Genomic DNA, 25,692 nt, shown 5'->3' with positions numbered 1-25,692 from the left:
TAATCAATTCTCAAATATTATCTCCCCGCACCTAATGAGGAGAAAGACATAGTTTTACGTAAAAAAAGTCGCAAGAATATAGCTACAGTATTAAAATTTGAAACCTTGTGTCCTGTTGCAACACATTTCTCCAACAAAATCAATACGATTCTTTTTTTTTACTTGAAGGATATTTGTATAACGCACTGAAAATGGCGGTATCACAAAGTGCATTCCTTCTGTGTGAACAAGGTTTAAGTGTTCTATTCGATAAGGTCACGAATAGGAAAGAGAGGCGCGGCACCAGTCCAGCCCGCCGCAACGTGCTCGTGATGTTGCGCGGCATCTTGATCAGACTTCTTAGCAAGCGTACCGAGATACGCACTTACAAAATCTCTCGGAACCCGTATTTGTTGGAATAATTCTGAATTCCTATTAATAATAGTAGTTATGTGTTCAAGTTATATCTTCTATATTATTATTATTATTATTATTATTATTATTATTATTATTATTATTATTATAATTATTATGATTATATTTACCTGTGAATTTTATAGCATATCCATAAAATTGCGATACCTATTTCTAGGAGAATTTATCGCAAGGTTAGAAGTGATATTTCTATACCTACAGAGTTGGCAGTTTCGTAAATGAAAATAGGCGACTTTGTATTTTTCTTTGTTAAGTTTATTTAAATACACGCTTTAACATCATATATTGCGTGTTTAGGGTCTGTGAAAATACCAGTATGCTGTTGTTACTTCTGTTGAGTTCCTGTTTCTATTGTGTGTCCTAAATGGCTTGTGTTCATGTAATTGATTACAAATTTTGATTAACGTTTATGATATTGGTGATTGAGGCGGCGATGAATGAAGATATGTAAATTTTTAATCCAGCATTTGCCTTTGTGACTGAGGGGAACCCCAGTCATATTGGTTGACCACGGGGTTTGAATCCGGGATCTCCCGAGCCCTTGGATTGAACTGAGTTTAACGGAGTGGGGCACTATGGCCCAGCACTGCGACGTGTTAAGATCTATTGCGCTGACTCTCTGGTGACGCACTCCCAAACTCACACCGGCTGACCACACTAAGGTTCTACGTGTACCCAGGTTCGAGCAGGCAACCCCACTCGTCCCTAGGCCAGCACCCTCCATGCGTCGCCAGCCGGCGTTCGGGGAATGCTACGGAATGATAACGAAATGGAGAAATGGTGACGAAATGATGTAAATGCCTAATTTGGGGAAAAACGGGAAAATCCCCAACTGCGACCTTGTCCGCCACAAGTGTCATTATGGATATTTTCAATGAAAGAATCCCAGATCTGACCGGGAATCGAACCCGGGCGCACGTCGCATGTTACCGACTGAGTACAGCAAAAAAAGGAGGGGAAGGTAAGAAGTGCAGGTCGTGCTTGCTTAGAGTTATTGCAACAGTCATGATGTTGCCAAATGCTTCATAGGAGAGTAATGATTTCCTCTAAAACGGGGTGAATGTTAGAGAAAGAACATATTTAGATTTTTTAAATCTCTCCTCATGATCTATTACCAGTTTCATTTTGATGCAGAGGTTACCATCCACCCTTATACGTCATGACCGCCTCACTGATTTTTGACGTAGAATACACTTTCCCCGCGCCGAATATGGACACCCGTTCCGGGATCCGTGTGAAAACAAAAATGGTGGACTTTGAATTTAATGCTTACTGCAAAAACACTAAATGCTAATGTTATCAATAATAATTAGGCCATAAACCAATGTAACTTGTGTGAACACGTCCAATGATGCCACCTTCCCTCGCTACGGGCATGAGGACGCCGAATTTGCTTATAAAGTTAGTCGTGCTGCGACGTTTCTCTAGTAATATCTCAGCATCGAGAGTAGCTACAGACCTGTGCTACTATTCATTTGAATTGTAATCGCGAGTTCCGCAATATTAACGTGATAATATTGTCCGTTCAAGTGGTTATGTCACAGGCTCGTCGAAACGATGGAAATGACGTGACAGTTACTTAACAAGGCCCTTTCATTTAAATTACTAGAGATAGAGAATTCGATAATAATGATAACAGAGCTGTAAATCAGTGCTCCTAGCGGTGACCTTTTGAAATCTTGTACTACGTAATAGAGCAGCGATTGTTTCATCAATTTCCAATATTGGAAGTCTCGAAATAGCCATATTTTGTAAATATAGTGCTGATTGTGATGTCAACATTACAGCCCTAAAGGTACGAACAAAAGTGCTTCATAAATATTCAAGTTGCAAGAAAAAAATGTAACACAGTAGTTTAGGCTTAGCGCATTACAATAAGCCTGTGGGAGAGAAGTCCTACCATACTGAACTACTGGAAGTTGGGTGAAAGCGAGGCATTCACTTTCAATCAAGAGTTGACATCCGAAGAGCTTTAGATTGATCAATGAGAGAGTTATCCAGAAATGCTGCTGCAGATGGAGTCCGCCGTCTTCCAAGAATTTGGCAACGTATTGTATTGTTGACATGGCAAAACACTATATTTGAAGTAGACTATGTAATCATTACATTAGCCCGGGGAATATTAGGTGCTAAAAGTTAATATTGTTCCTCGATATAGTTTATAAAATAGAAGCCATGTCCCCACTTCTTTGACACGTCATTCTTGCCACCCAGTATTTTCCTTTTGGTACCGTTAAAGGTCTTTAATCCTCTTAACCACCTCTTACAAATTAGCGCACGGTTCACAAGATCCATTGCCCAGTCCTTGTGACTCTGTTGTCTATTATTAGGCCTACAAATCGGACTCTTGTGAACTAGGCTTAAAACCTTCCTTACGGGCACCACATCTATTCATTTACACTCAGTATCATTCTTAACTTTTAACATCTAAAATTCATGGCTAATGTCAATAGTAACATAAATGAATTTAGGTGAAATAGTAACTATCAGCGTATTCCGAATCTCACCGGACCGGTGGACAACAATGACGTCACGCTGCAGCGGAATAGAAACAAAACTGCTGGAAGGATCGTTGGCTGTTATGGCGACTGTGTAAGTTGTTATCTGTGCTACGTTAGCAAAATTTTGCGAAATTTCCGTACTGCCATCTCGTTCAAAGAAAAGAGATCATAAACAACTTATTTCTTGAACCGGTAGTAATAACTGGTCCGTTGACATGTTCGCTCATAAACCATTAACAAATTGTTTTTAAGTTGTACACATTACAAACAATACAGCAGAACACACCGTCATGACAGAGCAGTGCACGATGTCATTCGTCTGCTAATTCCCGCCCTATACAAGAACCAATCAGATTCACTGATGGCGGCTGATGGAGACTGCCACCACCTCTGCAAGCTGATGGCACCAGTGCGACACCGGTGGAGCATCAATGACGTCATCGGTGGAATTCGGAACACCGTGATGCCATCGGATTGCTCACCGGTGAGATTCGGAATACGCTCTATGCTGTCATTACGTTTCGAATGCCCCATTATTTTGAACAGTTGTATGATATTATGTAGGCTATACTTCCAATTCCGTATAGCAAATATTTTCAGGAAAGAGCCAAACAGCCCAGCCAATACTCTTTTCAGAGGGCCAACAGAAACCGGTGGGGGAAACTGGGATGCGACATAACCACTCGAACGGACAGCAGACAAGTATGATATACTTTGAATGAACCACAGTGAAAAATTCGTTGTGAACTGGGACTAGTTTCGACATACTGCTTCATGTGGAGAGAAAATATTCGACATGCAATACGCCCTTCGTTAATTACGTCTCTTCTCATAGACCCATACTCTCTATTTGTAAACCGAAACAAAAATAGAACATTCACACCCAACACTGTTTTAGTTTCATTCCCGAAGCTGGTGACGTATTCTACGAGCCGGTATATCCTTGATACAGCGCTGAAATGTTTTAATTACAAACGCACACAATGCGACTAGCCTAGGTATAGGGGATGATAGTTTTATTATTAGTTGATTATTTAATTACTCTGTATCAACTACTACGTTATCTACCGTCGATGGAATTAGAGATAGCGACCTGGTATTTGGCGAGTTGAATCCGAGGATTCATCATGAAATACCTGATGGCCTATTCGCCTTATATTTGAGAGAAACCCCAGAAAAAACCGAAGCAGGTAATCAGTCCAAGTGGGATTCGAACCCACGCCTGAGCGGAGTGGAATTCTGGAAAGGGAAAAGAGGGGTCTCATGGAAGCTGCGTCGAACATCGTCACCACTTGCATGCATTCGAAAGCTGATTCTGACGAGTGAAACCTACGCTCAGGTCGGCACGCGGTGTGTCAGTTCAGAAACATAATACGAGACTCTTGAAATTCGCCGAACTCAAATACTAGTTTCTTCTGGGAAACAATTACAGTCCTACCCAAGTAATCAGAGGTCATGTATTTGAAACGGAAAACGCTGATCTCGTACCTAAGCTCAGCAATTTTGCTAGGTACGCTGCAAACAAAGGAAGACTACGCAGAATATCGGATAATACGAGCTTACTGCATGTCGGCTACGCAGGCTATTCAGGAATTATTGACTATCAAGGTGAAAATAAAATAATGATGAAGGAATCCTGATAAAGGAAAGATAAATTTATTTATTCACGTATTTCCTTAATCTATTTACTACTGACACATGGATTAAAGGAATTCAGCATCATAATTCTCTACAAAGTTCACCTTTGTCTTATGCACAAGATTCTTAACAGCGTTACACAATTGGATGAGGTCACAATCTTCCACTGTCAATTTATTCACACAAACAACACAATAAAGATGGAAATATGATGCGGATAAGCAGCAAAGTTGTGACCTATCAATCTCCTAATAGCTTGATTTGCTAAAACTGTTTTTTTTTTTCCATTTGATTATCGAAATTGCTATTTCTGTGATTAAGTTGTTCTATTTCGTAACTAAATATATTCAGTAAAAGTATATAGGATGAAAGTGATAGGCCTATAACTGTAAAGATTGAAGAAAACAATGTAATACACTAAATTTAATAAAAGAAACTATTATGCGTTTTGTGATTAAGTGCGTGGTTACTTAGAAAATTAGGCTGAAAGTTTGCGTCGCTTGGCAACAGCTCAATGCCAGCTCATTTACGAATATACACACTAAAGGTACGGTCACACATCGCTACTTTTGCTGCGCAACTTTTTTTTGCAGCTGCAAAAGTTGCAACTGGAGGTTGCGAGTCTGTTCACACACAAGGCGCTACTTTTGCAGCCGCAGTCTTGCTGCAGGTTTCCAGCCCCATGTTGACTTCTTAATATACATTTTGTGATTATGTGCGTATTATTATGAAACTATGCGACAACTTACTTATCTATTATTTGCTTTTCTGTCCTAACTAATATTCAGAAATTGGCATTACTTTTACTATAAAGCTATTAAAAACGCCTATATACTTAAATGATAACCAACAGCATATTCACGTAATCAATGTTGGCAACCCTCCTGTTTGAAACTACGTTACTGAAAAAAATATATATATATCGTCAACAAATATACTCAGACTCTGTTGTACATTTAGTAACTGCTACAAATAATTTATTTTCATCACATCTAACATTAAAATATATACAAACAATAAAAGTATCATTGACACATTTGGGTAGCAACACTGGTCGCAACCGCAGCAAAAGTTTCAACAAAACCTACTTATAATCTGTGCAAAGCATGAAAAAGTAGCGGACAGCAGGTTCGGCAGCCGATACTTTTCGGGTTGCACTGTTGTTCACACGTCGCAGTACGGGAGTTGCGCAAAAGTAGCGACGTGTGACCATACCTTCACTTAGATCTGGCAGCATTCCGTCCTTTTGTCACTGCAGCAGGGTTGCGAAACTTCCTAATGTCTGGAAATATCGATACGCGTTGTATTGTATTGTTTATTTACATTTCATGGTATTCGTACATCGCTTCACAGCTAGAATATGGAACATATAAAAAATCTTAATAGTACTATAAAGTCTTAATTATAGTCACAGTCTAGTCGAAATATATGCAGAAGAGTTTTATAATATAGTCTACTAGTACAACACAAAGGTTTAGTATCAATATTTAAGGGGCTAGGTAAGTAGTAAAATTTCGGAAATAATCAACATTTTTTTCCTCCATTATTGTATCTTGTATATTAATGAAAATTGGTATGTATAAAACAATGTCCTTCTGCTATATAAAAATATTTTTTGCGATTACGAAAACTATATATATATATATATATATATATATATTGCTTTTTTCAAAATTCAAAATTCAAAATGATGCCAGTTTACTGTACAGTGATGAACTTGTTAACTATTTATGTTCCCTCTCTTTTATTTTATTGCTGAAACTCATGTTTAGAATATCATGCTCTTTCAACTACATTCCTTAATAAATAATATATATATATTTTTTTATTTTATATTAGAAGGAAATACTGGTATTTGACCATTTTTTAAAGATTTTATTTTTTATCAGGCAATCTATCAAAGGTAGAGAAGTAATCTTGAATCATATTGTAGATATGGCATGCGTAAATATACACAAAAAATTTCATCATAGAATGTTGGATAGTTTGTGAGTTATGTGGGAAACGCTTCATCACTGCACAGTGAACTGAATTTTGAAATAAAAAAGCAAATAATTTTTTTAAATCGTAAAAATATGTTTTCATTATAGCAGAAGGACAGTGTTTTACACATACCAATTTTCATTATTATGCAAGATACAGTAATGGAGGAAAAAATGTTGAATATTTCCAAAATTTTACTGCTGTAAGCTGTACCTAACACCATAATACAAGACAAATATTCATGCAGTGTTTTTGAATGTCATAAATTCACTTAAAGAATAGAAGGTGCGAAAAAAATAGATACTTCTTTAATTTGGTCCTAAATAATCTTATGTTTTGAGTTTGATTTTTTTTAATATCCGTAGGGAGACTATTCAAAATTTTTACTGTCATATAACGCACTCCTTTTTGATAGCACGATATTTAATTTGCAAGATTTAAAAAAAAAAACTGCAAAGGGATAAATCATTTCTTATGACATGACAAGAATAATGATAAAAGTAAAAATCATAATCATACAGACAGTACATATCGAGTAAAACAATGTTAACATTTTAGGGTAATTTATTTATTTTTTTTACTGATTAACTATGTAACTTCTTTACTGTGTTTACTGTAATTCTTTTTTCTGAGAATTATAATTTTTTGTTGTACTCTATCCAAGCAATAAGCAATATATATATATATATATATATATATATATATATATATATATATTATTCCTCCCTGTATATAGATAAATAAAATATGATTATTTCCTTAATGTCTCGTTGCCAACAGGTCCTGAGCGGCAGGCAGGCAGAGCCATTCGCGTAGGCTTCCGCGGCTGGTGTACATGGTGTGTGAATAAGCTCCAGGCCTTCCACCGCGTTGTCTTGGTGTTGGTGGCTGACGTTTCGACCGCTGTGTTGTGGTCATCTTCAGAGCAGTTGTTGGATAAGGAAATAGTCTGCGAGATCGTATATATATATATATATATATATATATATATATATATATATATATATATATATATATGTTGTAGTAGTCTCGATGGGGGAGTACTTTCGGTGATAAGTCGTAGGTTCTCCTTCCTCAGGTGCCAGAAGGAGAACCTACGACCTATCACCTCAAGTACTCCCCCATCGAGACTACTATATATATACCAGCTCGCAGACTATTTCCTTATCCAACAACTGCTCTGAAGATGACCACAATACAGCGGTCGAAACGTCAGCCACCAACACCAAGACAACGCGGTAGAAGCCCTGAAGCTTATCCACACACCAGGCAGAGCCATACTTACGACAACGCAGCCCGCGCAAGCATGGCTTTCTAAAGACTGTTATAATGTTCAATCTTGATTCCTTACCCATTTTGAGATGTCGCTCTACTGCGCTTTCGTCCTCGGGAACGATTATAATCGTTATAATTATTAAACCGGTACATAGTAACGTGTGGTCTACGATAACACTCTGATTACTGATTAATATTTGTTACTTATAATGAAACTAACATCTGTCCATTGTTATTATTAACATTAATTTCTCTAAATAGAATACAAAACCTCTAACGGGAAAGTTTCATTACATTAATATTCTTATTATATAAAAATATTTTAGATTTATATTTTTCTTCCTATAACATAGTTCTAGTAAACTTATATTAAATTAATTCTCATCATTTTACTAGCTATCTCAACTTAATTATAATTATTGATTGAATTAAATTAGCTCATAAATTAAGTTATTACTTTATCTTATAGTTTTATCTAAATTTAAATAAACAGGTACTAGTCGTTACAAGTTAACAGAAGAATATTGCTGGAGAATCTTTTAAGTGTAGTGTAAATATTCGTAATTTAAATATGTATTGTATTGATTAAGGCTGGTTGAGTGGAAGAGAAGGCCTTATGGCCTTAACTCTGCCAGTGAAAATAAAACATTCTATATTATTTTCCTCTCAGCCGTTGTAGCTGGCATACGAATTTGAATTTCGGTACTCACTGTAGCTCTCAAATTCATCATGATTCTGAGTGGACACCGAATCCCTACACTGGCATATATTACATGATAAAGTTCAGGCATAATAGTTGAGGAATATATTCTTTCGGAGTTATCCCTGAATATTGTTAAATTAAACTTGATTCAAATTAAAGTTTTAAGTATTATAATTATTTTGGTAGAACCATAAAACTACAGCCACTATTAAAAAAAACTTTTTGACTATGGCTGGGTTTGTAAAAGACACCTCAATTTGGAACTTCTTCAGGTAATGTGACTGTCAGAAAAATGAATGTTAGCTACAGAGTTATGATTGGAATCGAAAATTTTTTTGGACAAAATAATTTCTTACGATTTATTTGAGATACATTTCAAGCTACAGAAACGGTAAGTTGATGGCACAAAATTGCAATAGTAGCGCATTAAAATAGTATGGGTGACTTCAGGTTAAGCCCACAAATGATTCGTTTACAACAGACTTCACAGACTGGGACAACCTACAGATGAAAAGGGGACCACGATGTTTAATACTGTACTTGGCTAAGACGCCACCTGGCCATGAGAACAAATTCCGTATGATTGCACACGCACTTTGGTGCCAGGATGTTTCCTAATATTTTATGAACACTCTTCGAAGAAAATATTGAATGGCCTACGGTTCTTCCGGTTTCGCCGGCTTATATTTCAGTGCATGCAGCAGCAACTTTTGTGTACCTCGTATGCCGCGATATACTCAGAATTTTGACAAGGTCCAATTGTTTAAATTTAATTTCTACATAACGAAACTTGCAAGAACACACGTTAGACATTTTGTTGCGCATATTGTGAAGAACGAATTCAATGGAGGCTTTTTCTGATATGAATACAACAATATTATAGGTAGTTCATAGAGAAGGATCGTGCAAATATTCAACTGGGTAGTACTGCTACTGCTACTGCTGATATTACTACAACTAGTAGTAGTAGTGGTAGTAGTAGTAGTAGTAGTAGTAATAGTAATTATGTTAGCAGAAAATCTAAGAACGATTAGGGAAAACACGGAAATTTTACTTGAAGCAAGTGAAGTGATAGGTTTGGAAGTGCACCCCGAAAAAACAAGGTAGTATATAATTATGTCTCGTGATTAGAATATTGTACGAAATGAAAATATAAAAATTGGAGATTTATCCTTCGAAGAGGTGGAAAAATTCAAATATCTTTAAGCAACAGTAACAAATATGAATGACGCTTGGGAGGAAATTAAACGCAGAATAAATATGGGAAATACCTGTTATTATTCGGTTGGGAAGCTTTTATCATCTAGTTTCTTGTCAAAAATTCTGAAAGTTAGAATTTATAAAACAGTTATATTACCGGTTGTTCTGTATGGTTGTGAAACTTGGACTGTCACTTTGAGAGAGGAACAGAGATTAATGGTGTTTGAGAATAAGGTTCCTAGGAAAATATTTGGGGCTAAGAGGAATGAAGTTACAGGAGAATGGAGAAAGTTACACAACACAGAACTGCACGCATTGTATTCTTCACCTGACATAATTAGGAACATTAAATCCAGACGTTTGAGATGGGCAGGGCATGTAGTACGTATGGGCGAATCCAGAAATGCATATAGAGTGTTAGTTGGAAGGCCGGAGGGAAAACGATCTTTGGGGAGACCGAGTCGTAAATGGGAGGATAATATTAAATGGATTTGAGGGAGGAGGTATATGATGATAGAGAGTGGATTAATCTTGCACAGAATAGGGATCGATGGCGGGTTTATGTGGGGGCGGAAATGAACCTGCAGGTTCTTTAAAAGCCATTTGTAAGTGAGTAAGTAAGCAAGTAAGTAGTAGTAGTAGTATTAATAATAATAATAATAATAATAATAATAATAATAATAATAATAATAAAGAAAACCGATGATAACAATAGTTTATAAAAATAATATCGCTTTGTCTCAAGTGGTGATATTTCTAGCTGAAAATTTAAAGGATCAGGATGAGATTCTCGGCAGGCAAGTAGATATGTTTCCGTCTTTTTGGCACTGGATGTACAGTACATCTCTTGACTAGATTCAATGCAATAGTTGTTTTAAGCTGTGGCCGTGCTCCACGCTGGCGACACTACCAGGGAATCCAATAACTCGTGAGATTTGAGGGCAGTTCGTCGAAGATTTTTGGTCCAGTCTTTTATTTTTTCCATGGAAAACTCGTCTAGGACATTTCGTCCAATTCTCATTAATTCAATATGAAATTTCATCCAAACTAAATTAGTGCAATGTAAAATTTCGACCAATCTGAATCTAATTTGTATATGTTTGTACATCACCATATTAAATTACATAAAATGAAGAAACTACTGAATCAACTTAGTCTTCCTCAATGACTTTTTTCACTGTGTTTACTTTCAAACGATATGAGACTACCGGAGGTATGCTGAGACACCTACAGTAGCTCTATGTCATTGAGTTTCCACAGTAACTTAAAATTTCTGTTTCCACAATAGCTTAAAATTTTCAGTAACTTCTATTCATTAATATTTTCAGTTCTGAATATGGCAGAAATTATAATGAGTGACAGTGGGAAATCAATGCTTCATCTTCAAAATTATTGTTATTGAATCATCATCCATCGCCTTGGCGGTTCACTGACTCCCTGAAGGAGGAGCAGAGGCAGAACGAACACACGCCTTCTCGGAGGTCAAAGGAACAATAGAGTTCCATTGAACAGCCAGTACCTACGTAACCAAGAGCGCATTTTCTCCTTAGTACAACAGTATCCCCAATACAAGACTGAAAATCGGATCTTTGTTGTGTTGGTTGACTATTGGATAAGACAAAAGTATAGGAGACAAATAGGATTGGACAAATATCCTTCTGGACGAGACAAGTTATGGACAAAATTGATACGTACAGATTCCCTGGAAAAGGATGAGACGATTGAATATTCCTAAGTCTCAGATGTAAGACACTGCGCATGATCGGAGACCAGAGCACCGATACACAAGATAACGAATATTGAGTTACTTAAATTCAGGCTATTTGGTTTGTTACTAGCATCGTTCCGAAATTCACTTCAAAAACTGCAAAAAATATGATAATATTACGTAAATAAAAGATAAATATATACATAAATCGTGTAGTTAAATCGACAATGGACCTTCATGACTAGATCGACACTCCGCACAGAAAGGAACGCTTTTATGTCGTTTCAATAGCTCAGACGGTAAGACTTCTGCATGTTGTGTAGAAGAGTGCGAGATGATTCTTAGTCTACACAAAGAATTTTTTTTGTCTAAATAACGTTGAAATAGCTAAGTAACGTTGAAATAGAGATTTACAAAGTCCTGAGATTAAGTGTTAATGATCGCAAACAATACAAAATTACAAGTTATAATATTATAAACGTTAATCTAATGAATGCATTTATACACACATATACAATGTAAATGCTTATATATTAAAAATTAACAATTGAAATGAAATTAAAAAATATATGTAATAATAGACAAACTTTTACAAAGGTTTAGAGTCCTTAGGCTAAGTCATTTGTTGAGTAATTATTACAATATTTTATTAATAGCTTTCCCATATGTGTAAGAAATGCACTCGCACAAAACAATTTTTGTTAAAAGTATGGCTTTGGATTATTTCATTCTCACCCCTTCAGTTAATTTTAACTATTTTATCTACGTGTTTGCAATAGTGTTTAATTTAATGTGCATTCAATTTTATTCTTGTTATGATTGAATGAAAAAGCACTGTTGCAGTTATTGACTAATTACATATATTAATACTAATTATTAAATGCATCTGTTAAGTAACCTATTGCAGTATCTTTTGCAAAATCTTGAATGTTTAAGTTGTCAATAATATTTCTGTACTATATACTATAATACGTTAAAAGAATGTGCAATAGATTTGGGGTCCTCTATTTTATAATCATTGGTTTTAATGAAAAAATATTTTATTTCATAGGATATCTACAAGTTTAAAATTAATAATATTCCGAATAGGTTTAATTGTATTATCTGAATTTTGTACTTTTTTATTCAAATATATTCTATTTCCCTGTTTCATAATTTTTTATAAATTACACTGCACTTCTTGTACTATTTAAGAACATGAGGATCATTACATTGCAACACATTACATATAGATTCTTCTTTTTAATACATGAGATTTTTAAGTCCCTGCGTTATCTACATGTTTTTACTTTTGAATTTTTTCACAACATAGAGTGGAGAACCACAACATAGAATGGAGAACATCCACTGAAGTGATTATGAAATTAAGTGAAAAATTCAATACATTTACTCTTAATATCAGTACTACCAGTATCATATATGTTTTTCCAAGATTCATTTTGTAGACATAAATGTGAATAATCACTAGATACAGCATTTACGATCCTTTCTTAGTTTTTAAATGAATATTTTGAAATTGTTCAGTAACATTGGAAACACTTAGGATTTGTTTATTATGTTCAGACAAACCATTGATTATAGGTTCTGTCGAATAGGAATTCAGTCTAATTCTGTGTACAAAACATTTATCAATGGCTGTACTACTTTAGCTTGTATGCTGTGGGATAATGACTCTGCGACTAAGGTTTCCAGTTTCAAGGAGTGAATTTAATTTACTTTTACGGAAAAGTTCCGAGAGATAATCTATGTTTATGTCACTAAAGATCACAAATTCCATATGAGATTTCTAAATTCTTTTCTTTACAAATTCAATGTTGGCTATAAATATTAATAGATAATCTAAGAAATATGAATGATTGTAGTTATAAGTCTGATTTACATTATAAAAAGCAAGAAGTTACATTCCTCCGCAAGATTCGAACTTTCGATGATGGTTTTGTCGTCCAACGCACAACCACGGACCTATTCAATGCTTATGTTAATAACCTACAATTTAGCTGTAGCAATGTGGTGTCATAACTTGGGGTTTGTTTACCTAATGTAATTAGATTTAATTTGATTAGTTTCGCAACAATTGGACTTCCTGTTATATCCTGTTATTTAGATATTTAATTTAGGGTTGATTTATTAACTCTTACTATGCAAGATGCCTGTTATTTCAATAATTCTATATCACGTTAAATAGTCATTGTCTACACTAAAGTATTATCGCCATCCCTCATTTCTCATCGTAATGGCGAACCGACGTGACATGAGACAGCGAGTTGAGGCTGGATATGGTGCTAGATCTGCTGGCCGTTTGGTAGGTGTTCCTGGAAGTACAGCCGCGAGGTGGGTTCATCGTGACCAAAATTTAGGGGAGGTCGAAAATCGCCCTATTCCTGGGCGTTCGCGGATTTCTTCATTGGAAGAGGATGCTCTCTCATTCGAGACAGTTCGACAGGACCCCTTTCTGACTGCTAACGAATAAGAGCAGCATCTAACTTTCCCGGCTCTTCACAGACTGTGATCAGCAGGTTGGGGAACCGCGGTATTAGGAGCCTGAGGGCTGCGCTAATGGAAATATTGGGGGAAGCACAAGTTGTCGACCATCTTGCCTTCGCTACCAATTGACTGGATTTCGATTGGAGAAATGTAATTTTCTCCGACGAAACAACCATCTCGAGTGATTACGAAGGTCCTGTCCGTGTCTATCTTGAGGATGGTCTCCGACATGACCAGCGCTATGTGCACCGACGTGAAAGATCGGGGCGCTTTAGCATATCGTGTTGGGGGTGGATGTCTTACGATGGACCTGGCGTTATAGAACGCATCAATGGCCGGTTTAATGGGGGAACTTACGAGCACATTCTGGAAAATATATTCCTTCCCTCCGCCCGAGAACGTTTTCCCGAAGGAACATTGCTGTTCCAGCAGGATAACCATCCCGTGCACTATGCTGCAAGCATTCAAAGATGGTTTCAAAGGAGACCCGAGATCGAAATCATTAATTGGCCTCCGAAGTCACCTGGTTTGAATGTCATCGAAAATTTATGGGCGGAATTGCAAAAGAGAAGGATAGCCACCTATGCCCACCGACGGCCTCGAAATCGAGACGAATTGTGGGATCAAGTTGTTGACACCTGGGAAGATCTCGCCGGGGATCAGAACTTATTCCACAATCTCGTGACATCCATGCCGGATCGACTTAGGGCTGTAATAGAAGCTGATAGCATGTGGACAAGATTTTAAGTTAACAGGTCTCTTTTTGTTTCTTATGATTTTTGTTTAAGGAAGAATACTTTTAACTACCAAGTAAGATTTATTTTTTTTGACGAGGTTCAGCCCACTTGTAAGACCCAAAAATTGGGCATAAATTATTCCATATTTTTCGACAAATTAGACAGTCGAGGAACTCTGAACAAATTAATTACACCTCAATAAAAAAAAGTTTTACCCGGGATCGAACACGAGACGCTTCGGTTATACAGTGGAACCGACACGCTACTACATGAGGTAACGAGACAAGACAGTGACAGTACCAGTCCAGAATGTAGATCCCTTAGCAGGCATTTGCCATTCGGTACAGTGAAGCAATGATATTTTGTGACTCGAGCTATGTTGTGAAATCCTGGCCTTAAATGGCAGTCTTCTTCGTGATCCTTATTCTGGTCCTTGTCCTTGTTGTGGTCCTTGTAACAATTCTTGTACTATTTGTCATGTTATGTATCGTTACGTCGATATCGAGTGAACCGCGCTGTAGAACTTTAACTTCCGACGACCAAGAATCGTCTCATTCTTTTTCAGGGTAACTGTACATTGGACGAGATTTGAGATGGATGATAAAAATTGAACGAAATATCTTGGAAACATTCATAAATGTCTAATATTGGGTTAAAATAATTACTGTATACATGGCTAAGAATAAAAGAGACCCTGGGCCCAAATTTTCCAAGGAAGTAACAACAAGAACAACAACAACAACAACAATAATAATAATAATAATAATAATAATAATAATAATAATAATAATAATAATAGTAATAATAATAATAGTAAGAGTAGCTACATGAATTAAGGATAGTGCATAGAGAAAGATTGTGCAGATATTCAACACTACCGTTACTACTGCTGATACTACTACTACTGTTATTACTACTTATTACTACTACTACTACTACTACTACTACTACTACTAATAATAATGATAATAATAATATTAATAATAATTATACAGAAGATATGAAAATGAAGTTGAAACATTTTTTCTTAAATATACTGTATTTCGACTGCAATAATAACAGACTTTAGTAGGTAGAATTTCATTTCTCTGACAATCATTTTAACTTGAAGTTTTCAACTGAGGTATCTTTTACAGAAAGAACCATTTTAATAGATTCTGCAGCTTAACTAATTCTGTATAGGATAATTTTTCTGCTACGATTTGTTTTTGGAGTCGTACAGTCATTTCTCTTGTATGAAATAATTAAACAAACAGTAAAATATACTTAGAAATAGTTAGTTCTATTAATACGCACACTTCAGCTTCAGCTATTACGATTTATTTCATATTTAGAAATCGACCCTCTGAGTTTGAAATCCGAATAGCCCTTTTAGAAAGCATTATTAATTGCATTTTAAATCGTCCACCAAGGCATAGCTTTCCTAGAATTTTTCGTGCAGTGTATGTTTTATAGTGTTATATTATGCTATAAGACTCGGTGGCAATAATCGCTCTCTAAAGTTAAAGCAGACCACTTCGAATTTGGAGCGTGCACAGCTACGAAATGGGAACGGCGTTGTGGATATTTAGTTACTGGTATGATGGGTGTCACTAAATCAAAGCGGAAAACTCACGCGAGAGCCCAGACCGAGGATCAGTCGCACGTTCTGTTTATTTGGAGCGGACATGCCAGTCACCTGCGGGCCGGCCGCCCCTCCCGTGGCGTCTTTTCTTGAGGAAACGCTCGAGTTTTGTGGCCGATCACGTTCGTATCGCTTATTTATGATCGTTTATCGATGAAGTACAGTACTTATAAACGAAGGATATAAAATATACACAAAATGTAGCGTCAAGGCTGCGAGTTACAACTGACAATTTTGCGAAGAACTGTCGGCTTTCGTAAAGCTGCGATTTCATTTTCAATAACCAACTTACTTACAAATGACTTTTAAGGAACCAGCAGGGTTCATTCCCGCCCTCACATAAGCCTTCCATCGGTCCCTATCCTGAGCAAGATTAAACCACTCTCTATCATCATATCCCATTTCCCTCAAATCCATTTTAATATTATCCTCCCATCTACATCTCGGCCTCCCCAAAGATCTTTTTCCCTCGTGTCTCCCAACTGACACTCTATATGCATTTCTGGATTCGCCCATACATGTTCTGCCTATCTCAAAAGTCTGGATTTAATGTTCCTAATTATGTCAGGTGAAGAATACAATGCGTGCAGTTCTGTGTTGTGTAACTTTCTCCATTCTCCTGTAACTTCATCCCTCATAGCCCAGATATTTTCCCAAGGACCTTATTCTCAAACACCCTTAATCTCTGTTCCTCTCTCAAAGTGAGAGTCCAATTTTCACAACCATTCAGAACAACTGATAATATAACTGTTTTATAAACTCTAACTTTCAGATTTTTTGACAGCAGACTAGATGACAAAATCTTCTCAACCGAATAATAACACGCATTTCCCATATTTATTCTGCGTTTAATTTCCTCCCGACTGTCATTTAGACTACATTTGTTACGTGCTCCAAGAGATTTGAATTTTTTCAAGTTTTCGAAAAATAAATCTTCAATTTTTATATTTCCATTTCGTACAATATTCTAGTCATGAGACATATTCGTATACTTTGTCTTTTCGGGATTTACTTCAAAACCTATCGCTTTACTTGAATATTTCAGAGTGAAGTTAAAAGGTAAAGGTGATAGTGTATCCCCTTGCTTTAGTTCGCAGCATCAGATAGAAACTGGCCTATACGGACTCTGCTGTAAGTTTCACTGAGGCACATTTTAATTAATCGAACTAGTTTCTTCTCCTAAATTCAATAAGAGTATTATATAAAACTTTTCTCTTATCCAAGTCATATGCCTTTTTGAAATCTATAAATAACTGATATTCTGTACCCTTATACTCCCATTTTTTTCTCCAATACCTGTCGAATACAAAATATCTTATCAATAGTAGACCTATTACGTTTTAATTACCAACAAAGGAAAAAAATTCAATGAACACTTTTTCTAAACAACTTTTATTAGTAACATGTTGAGATCAAACACTGATGTATGAGATAAATAAAAGTTGAACAGATAATTGAATATATACAGAAATTCCAGTACAACTATTATCTGTGAAATTCAAAGTGGCGGCTCAAGGTCAAGCAATGGACTGCATTTGCCACGTGTGCCTTCCCCCAGTCCTGGACATTCTCCTCAACTAAAGTCAGATGGGGGACAGCCAGGATTTCCAGTGCTTCAGTTCCCAGATTTTAGTTCTGTGACCCATGCGTGGTTTGTACGCTTGTACATGACCTTGATCCGACAGTTCGAAATACACAGATAATAGCTTCAATATATCGTCAGAATGAACGATAATGGACTACCCAAAACTGCTATTCGTTATGAATCTAGCGAACGATTAGCCGTTGGGGATATTCGAATGAAGATGGAAAGAACAGGCGAGTTTTATGGTGTAGGATTAAGTATATTTTTAGTCGGTTATTTAACGACGCTGTATCAACTACTCGGTTATTTAGCGTCGATGTAATTTGGGATAGAGAGATGGCATTTGGCGTGATGAGGCCGAGGATTCGTCATAAATGACCTGATAATTGCCTTACGGTCAGGAAAAATCTCGAAAAAGACACAAATAGATAATCACACCAAGTGGGAATCGAACCCAAGCCCGGATCGGCAGACAAGCGCCATAGTCGACTGAGCTACGTCGGTGGCTAGGATCAAGTAATCGTGGATACTTCCTTTGTCCAGTTGCTGTGGTGGTGGTTGTATGGTGATGATAATGACGTCCACCGCTGTGGAGTAACGGTGAACATGTCTGACTGTGAAACTATCGGGCTCGGGTTCAAATTCTGATTGGGACAAGTTATCAGGTTGAGTTTTTTTCGGAGTTTTTCCTCAACCCTAATGGGAAAAAACTCTGGGTAACTTTGGACCCTAGACCAGCGATGACCAAAACGGGTATCGTGATGACATTGTTTAATCACAGATATTCAAATGGGTAAAGGGAGTTTTCTCTACATTGCTGGCTGTCCCCTTCAAGAACTGAAGGCAAGCAGTGTCGCTCTACAAACCCTCTGCCTCTGAAAGCAGGAAGGCAAGGTTTCGTAACAAATCGGAAGAGGATTTTTTTGTTCTGCTTTGTTCAGAGGTTCAATTAGGAATATTTTGAAGCAACACCAAAAGGCATTACAAGAAATGTCAAAGTGAATAGACAAACTTAACAGATATTATTACTATTACTATGACTATCATTATTATTATTATTATTACTATTACTATTATTATTATTATTATTATTATTATTATTATTACTTATATAATTATTTTTATTTTTCCACGGCATGGCGCGTCCCCAGGTTGCGGATAGAGGAGTCGCCCTCCAGATATGGAGGGTAGCTGCGAATATATTGAATAAGCAATCGTGGACAGCCGATAATGTGTGGTCCTCCAGCTTGGGGGTTGGGCGAAGGGCTAACAACCCATCACCGTAAAAAACAGCTTGTTACAAAACCTAACAGTAAGCCTCGGAATGGGACTGATTCTCCGGCAAGACCACAGCAAAGGGATAAGGTTATAAGATTTGGTACATGGAACGTAACTATCTTTATAGAACAGGAGGGGTAACATTAGTAGCTAAAGATCTAGCTAGATATAGAATAGACTTCGTGGGAGTACAAGAGGTTAGATTAGATGGGAATGGCATATCACAAATAGGCGATTACTTGTATTATGGGAAAGGAAACATTAATCACCAATTAGGAACGGGATTCTTTGTACATAAAAGAATAAAATCAGCTGTAAAAAAGGTCGAATTTATCAGTGACAGGTTATCGTATTTAGCACTTAAGGGTAGATGGTGCGATATCGTAGTTATAAATGCTCACGCCCCTACAGAAGAGAAAGACGACCATATAAAGGATAGCTTCTATGAGGAATTGGAACACACTTTTGATCAGTTACCTAGATATCACATGAAAGTTTTATTGGGGGATTTCAACGCTAAAGTAGGACAGGAGGATATTTTTAAACCAACAATTGGAAAAGAAAGCCTACACGTAAGTAGTAATGACATTGGAGTTGGGTTATTCAGCTTAGCCACATCAAAAAATTTAATTGTCAAGAGTACAACATTCCCCCATAAGGATATACATAAATATACTTGGACTTCTCCAGACGGAATGACACACAACCAAACAGATCACATCTTGATAGATAAACGAAGACATACTAGTATAGTAGACATTCGAACTTTCAGGGGGGCAGACTGTAATTCCGACCATTATTTGGTAATTGGAGAATTAAGAGAAAGACTATCGGTAGCCAAGCGAGTAGAGCAACAAGCTAATATTAGTAGATTCAATATTCTGAAATTAAAGGACGAGGAAACTAAGCAACGTTATCAGGTTGAAATTTCAAATAGGTTTGCTGCTTTAGCAACTTCCGACGAAGCTGAGAAAGAGTTAGATGTTATGTTATGTTATGTTTTTTATTTAACGACGCTCGCAACTGCAGAGGTTATATCAGCGTCGCCGGATGTGCCGGAATTTTGTCCCGCAGGAGTTCTTTTGCATGCCAGTAAATCTACTGACATGAGCCTGTCGCATTTAAGCACACTTATATGCCATCGACCTGGCCCGGGATCGAACCCGCAACCTTGGGCATAGAAGACCAGCGCTATACCAACTCGCCAACCAGGTCGACTAGTTAGATGTTAATAGCGTATGGGACAATATCCGAGATAATATCAAAGTTGCAGCTGAGCAGAGCATAGGTTATCATGAAACTAAGAAAAAGAAACCATTGTTTGATGAAGATTGTTCCATTGCAGTATATAGAAGGAAACAGGAAAAATTGAAATTCTTACAGGATCCAATTGAGGAGAATAGAGATAATTATTTCAGTGAAAGATTGCGATAGAAAATCTGAAAAAGTACAAGTCTCCAGGTATTGATCAAATTCCAGAAGAATTAATACAAGAGGGTGGAAGCGTATTATCTAGCGAAATTTATACACTTGTACTTGCAATTTGGGAAAAGGAAATTGTACCAGAACAATGGAAGGAGTCCATAATCGTACCTATTTTTAAGAAGGGGGGACAAGACTAACTGTAGTAACTTTCGAGGAATATCACTTTTGTTGACGTCGTACAACATTTTGTCGAATATCCTTTTGAGAAGATTGGCTCCATATGTAGATGAAGTTATTGGGGATCATCAGTGTGGTTTCAGGCGTAATAGATCGACTATTGATCAGATTTTTTGTATTCGACAGATATTGGAGAAAAAAATGGGAGTATAAGGGTACAGTACATCAGTTATTCATAGACTTCAAAAAGGCGTATGACTCGGTTCACAGAGAAGTTTTATATAATATTCTTATTGCATTTGGTATTCCCAAGAAACTAGTTCGGTTAATTAAAATGTGTCTTAGTGAAACTTACAGCAGAGTCCGTATAGGCCAGTTTCTATCTGATGCTTTTCCAATTCACTGCGGGCTAAAGCAGGGAGATACACTATCACCTTTACTTGAACGGGATGCATCAGCTTCTTGTCTATGCGGATGACGTGAATATGTTAGGAGAAAATCCACAAACGATAAGGGAAAACGCGGAAATTCTACTTGAAGCAAGTAAAGAGATAGGGTTGGAAGTAAATCCCGAAAAGACTAAGTATATGATCATGTCGCGAGATCAGAATATTGTACGAAATGGAACTATAAAAGTTGGAGATTTATCCTTCGAAGAGGTGGAAAAATTCAAATATCTTGGAGCAACAGTAACAAATATAAATGACACTCGGGAGGAAATTAAACGCGGAATAAATATGGGGAATGCCTGTTATTATTCGGTTGAGAAGCTTTCGTCATCTAGTCTGCTGTCAAAAAATCTGAAAGTTAGAATTTATAAAACAGTTATATTACCGGTTGTTCTGTATGGCTGTAAAACTTGGACTCTCACTCTGAGAGAGGAACAGAGATTGAGGGTTTTTGAGAATAAGGTTCTTAGGAAAATATTTGGGGCTAAGAGGGATGAAGTTACAGGAGAATGGAGAAAGTTACACAATGCAGAGCTTAACGCATTGCATCCTTCACCTGACATAATTAGGAACATTAAATCCAGTCGTTTGAGATGGGCAGGGCATGTAGCACGTATGGGCGAATTCATAAATGCATATAGAGTGTTAGTTGGGAGGCCAGAGGGGAAAAGACATTTGGGGAGGCAGAGACGTAGATGGGAGAATAATATTAAAATGGTTTTGAGGGAGGTGGGATATGATGGTAGAGACTGGATTAATCTTGCTCAGGATAGGGACCAATGGCGGGCTTATGTGAGGGTGGCAATGAACCTCCGGGTTCCTTAAAAGCCAGTAAGTAATAAGTAAGTATATAATTATTTTTATTATTGTTGATAACCAAATGTTATTATAATTTTATTCTTTTGTACGTGTATGAAAAAGTGTCACGGATGGGTGACCCAAGGTACCTTTAACTGTAAGCTACCCTGTAGGCCTACAGGAGGCCCTTGCCTGCACCGGGATGTTAGTGGTCTAATTCTAATTCTAATTCTAATGTGTATGCTTATTAAACTTCGTTATCCTTTGTCTAAAACATTTAGATTATTTTGTCTTACTTATGCGAACAACAGTTTTCATATGTTACACATATCTAACACAAAACAGCGCTCGCTTTGCGGACGAAAACCTTACAGCGCAGTTGAGAATTGCCGTGTCTAACAATTTTGTTTCCTTTTGAGCGAGATGTAGAGAAAATAATTGAAGGAAAAGGTTTTGTTTCAAGCACTAAGTTCATATATTTATCTGTTTCAAAAATAGTTTTGTGTATTTTTAACTGATCTTACAAATGAGTTCTGTTTCTTTCCTTATTAAATTATTAATACATCATTGCTTCTTTGCAATAAAGGTTTTGCGATTAGTGAATATACTGCATGATTATAAAAAATACATTCTACCAAAGCTTATTCTACCTACAGATATACTGTTGATAGAGAATTAGCTACGGAATGATCGGTCCAGCATGTGCACGAACCACCACTGGTTGTAATTTTCATGTCAAGTATCTCTCTCCCGTCTCTTTGCTTCTTAGGCTCTCTCTCGCATGTAATCACAGCCGTTCCAGTTTTGGTCACCGCTGCCCTAGTCTCATCTCGCTAGCATTATCACCTTCATCTCAGACGCCAAATAACCATAGCAGTTGATAAAGCGTTGTAAAATAACCAAATAAAAACAATGATGTCAATAAATAAGGAAATGTGAAAGACATAAAGTAACTGAGAAAGACATCATCAACAACCAGCGTCTGTACCTCAAGTACTAGTACGCTGGTCTTCCATTCTTCGTAGAGAAAGAAGGAGTTGCAGAAGGTTTTTTCGGGTTCCTCTCGTTTCCCTCTATCATTCACCAACACTCTGCAACTTCTCCTCATTTCATATATCATCCTGCAATAGTAAAAATAGGCTGGGTTGAATTCTTTGGAATAATTCTGATTTGCGATGCTAGTACAGGATGGAAGTGAAATAACCCTGCAGATTGAAAGGGACGATAGGGTACACTAAAATGAATAGAAAAGTTTTGTGATTAAATGCATTGTTAATTAGAAAATTAAGTTTGAAGTTTCAGCAGTCAGATAACACCGCCGCGAACACTCACTTCTCGTGATACAGATGTAAGAGGTCAACGAACTCGGTAACTCTGTGTCTCTCGTTAGATGAGCTGTTTTCTGGCGCTGTGTTGCAACCAACTCGCAGCGTGCAGTAGCTTCAATTTAGAGGTTTTTAAAATTAAATTTACACGAAAACCGTCCACAATATTGAAATACGCCAGAGAGATACATATTATTTATTAGTTTTCTATCGACATGGACAAAAATCACGATTCTACTTTCAATAGTTATCGAATAACAGGTTGTTTAAACATTTGACAGAAAACATTTTTTTATGAAAAAACTATTAACTTTCCACCAATATGATTTTACAGTTTTTTGTTACATATAACATGAGCTATTCGCTCTGAAAATCTGCAAGGCTATTTCACTTCCGTCGACGTGGTTGGCAAGTTGGTATAGCGCTGGCCTCCTATGCCCAAGGGTGCTGGTTCGATCCCGGACCAGGTCGATGGCATTTAAGTGTGCTTAAATGCGACAGGCTCATGTCAGTAGATTTACTGGCATGTAGAAGAACTCCTGCGGGACAAAATTCCGGCACATCCGGCGACGCTGATATAACCTCTGCAGTTGCGAGCGTCGTTAAATAAAACATAACATTAACATTATTTCACTTCCACTCTGTATAGAAAGGTCCTACTCGTGAACGGATGGAACCCAGCTCTATCAAGAGCCGAGGCAGGATGGCACATCTGCCATCATCGGATTCACGAATGCCACCCAGGCTACCTATCGGACTTGCACAATTACTGCACATATAGGGCTAAAGCGTGCCTAAGTGTATGGATTCATCCCGGATCCAGCCCTCCTAAAGAAAAGATATTAGCAACATAAGCAGCATTTATGCTATTTCAGATATCTGTAATCTTGCTTTATCCTTTTCTTTCATAACACGTCATCTTCCACTTCTATGTATCACAGGTTGGCACCAAACAACCTTGTAAAATTTAAAAACCGTCTTAGTCCTTTCTTTATTGCTCAAAGTTCTTGTAATATTGTCACTTAAGTAATTAAATCTTAAATAAATATAATAATAGATTTAACACATTGTTTACAGAGTGAGTATATTGTACACAGTTTTTTTGTCACTTGTCTTTAGCACAGTACGACAGCGGCAGTGCTCGAAGTTCTTGTAATATTGTCACTTATGTAATTAAATCTTAAAGTAAGTAGGTAAATAAATAATCAAATCAAGAAACGAATAAATATTCCCAGTACGTGAAAAAAAGCAGAACATTAAGAAATCAGTCACAAGTGATGAATACCTTACTGTCATGGCCTCCTCAAGTGAGAAAGTCAATGTCTAGACAAAGAGAGAAATAATTGTAACAAAGTGTTTCCACTTACAACGCATGATTCGAAGAACTCATTTTAACTGCTGTAAGCATCCGCAAATCACAAGAGTGTTCAGTTACAAGGGGCGAGCCGTTCTCCACCGCCTTAGTAAGCTTAATAATGGACATCGGAAACAGCAGAATTAGTCCCAGTTTTTTTTTTTTTTTTTTTTTTTTTTTTTTTTTTTTTTTTTTTTTTTTTTTTTTTTTTTTTTTTTTTTTTTTTTTGCGGCACTACTAATGTACTGAAAGAAAGAAATCTGTGGTGATGGAATGGTTAAGGCACTGTTTTGGCACCCAGAGAACTCACTGTGTTGGTTTTGAACCTTACCTCATACATGAATATTGTCCACATCTCTGTGGAGTAACAATTAGCGCGTTTGGCCGCGAAACCAGGTGGCCCGGGTTCGAATCCCGGTCGGGTCAAGTTAACCTGATTGAGGTTTTTTCAGGGGTTTTCCCTCAACCCAGTACGAGCAAATGCTGGGTAACTTTCGGTGCTGAACCCCGGACTCGCATCACCGGTACTAGGTCTATCACATTCATTTCATTCAGATGTTTATACACCGTCGTAAAATAACCCAATAATATTACGTGTATATTAGCCCATTGTGATAGGCTAAGTTGTCTTTGGTAGAGTTCTGAAGTCATTTATACTAGATTTACAAGGACACGGTGATGATGATGATGATGATAATAATAATAATAATAATAATAATAATAATAATAATAATAATAATAATAATAATAATAAACATTACAATCATATCCCCACTGATGAGTTGTAACCGTAGGACCGTTATATCTTCACTTTGTCTGAATTTCGAACCAGCACTCCTTGATCATACCACCTGCAATGACGGCGACACAAGGGAAAAATAACAAAAAAGTAAAATATCCGGTCCCTTTTTCTTTTTGAATTCGAACCGAATCTGCTCAGTTTCTAGTCATATTGCACGAATTTGTAATTTTCACGTATCGGAAGCAAGTCGCTGCTGTAGATTTGTTGTCGCCAGTTTGTGGTTAAATTACAG

General features: G+C 36.9%; 1 long non-coding RNA gene across 1 annotated transcript in view; it reads left to right on the top strand.

Annotated features, from left to right (window-relative positions):
• Window positions 1-24,886, top strand: part of LOC138702725 (uncharacterized) — a 100,968-nt gene extending 76,082 nt beyond the window's left edge. Inside the window, exon 2 of the long non-coding RNA XR_011332879.1 lies at window positions 24,812-24,886. This is a non-coding gene — a long non-coding RNA (uncharacterized lncRNA). The remainder of the gene's footprint in view (window positions 1-24,811) is intronic.
• The last annotated feature ends 806 nt before the right edge of the window (window positions 24,887-25,692 follow it).

The sequence above is a fragment of the Periplaneta americana genome, chromosome 7, assembly GCF_040183065.1.
Source record: "Periplaneta americana isolate PAMFEO1 chromosome 7, P.americana_PAMFEO1_priV1, whole genome shotgun sequence".
NCBI classification, from domain to species: Eukaryota; Metazoa; Arthropoda; class Insecta; order Blattodea; family Blattidae; genus Periplaneta; species Periplaneta americana.
This window is presented reverse-complemented; position numbering and strand designations above follow the sequence as displayed.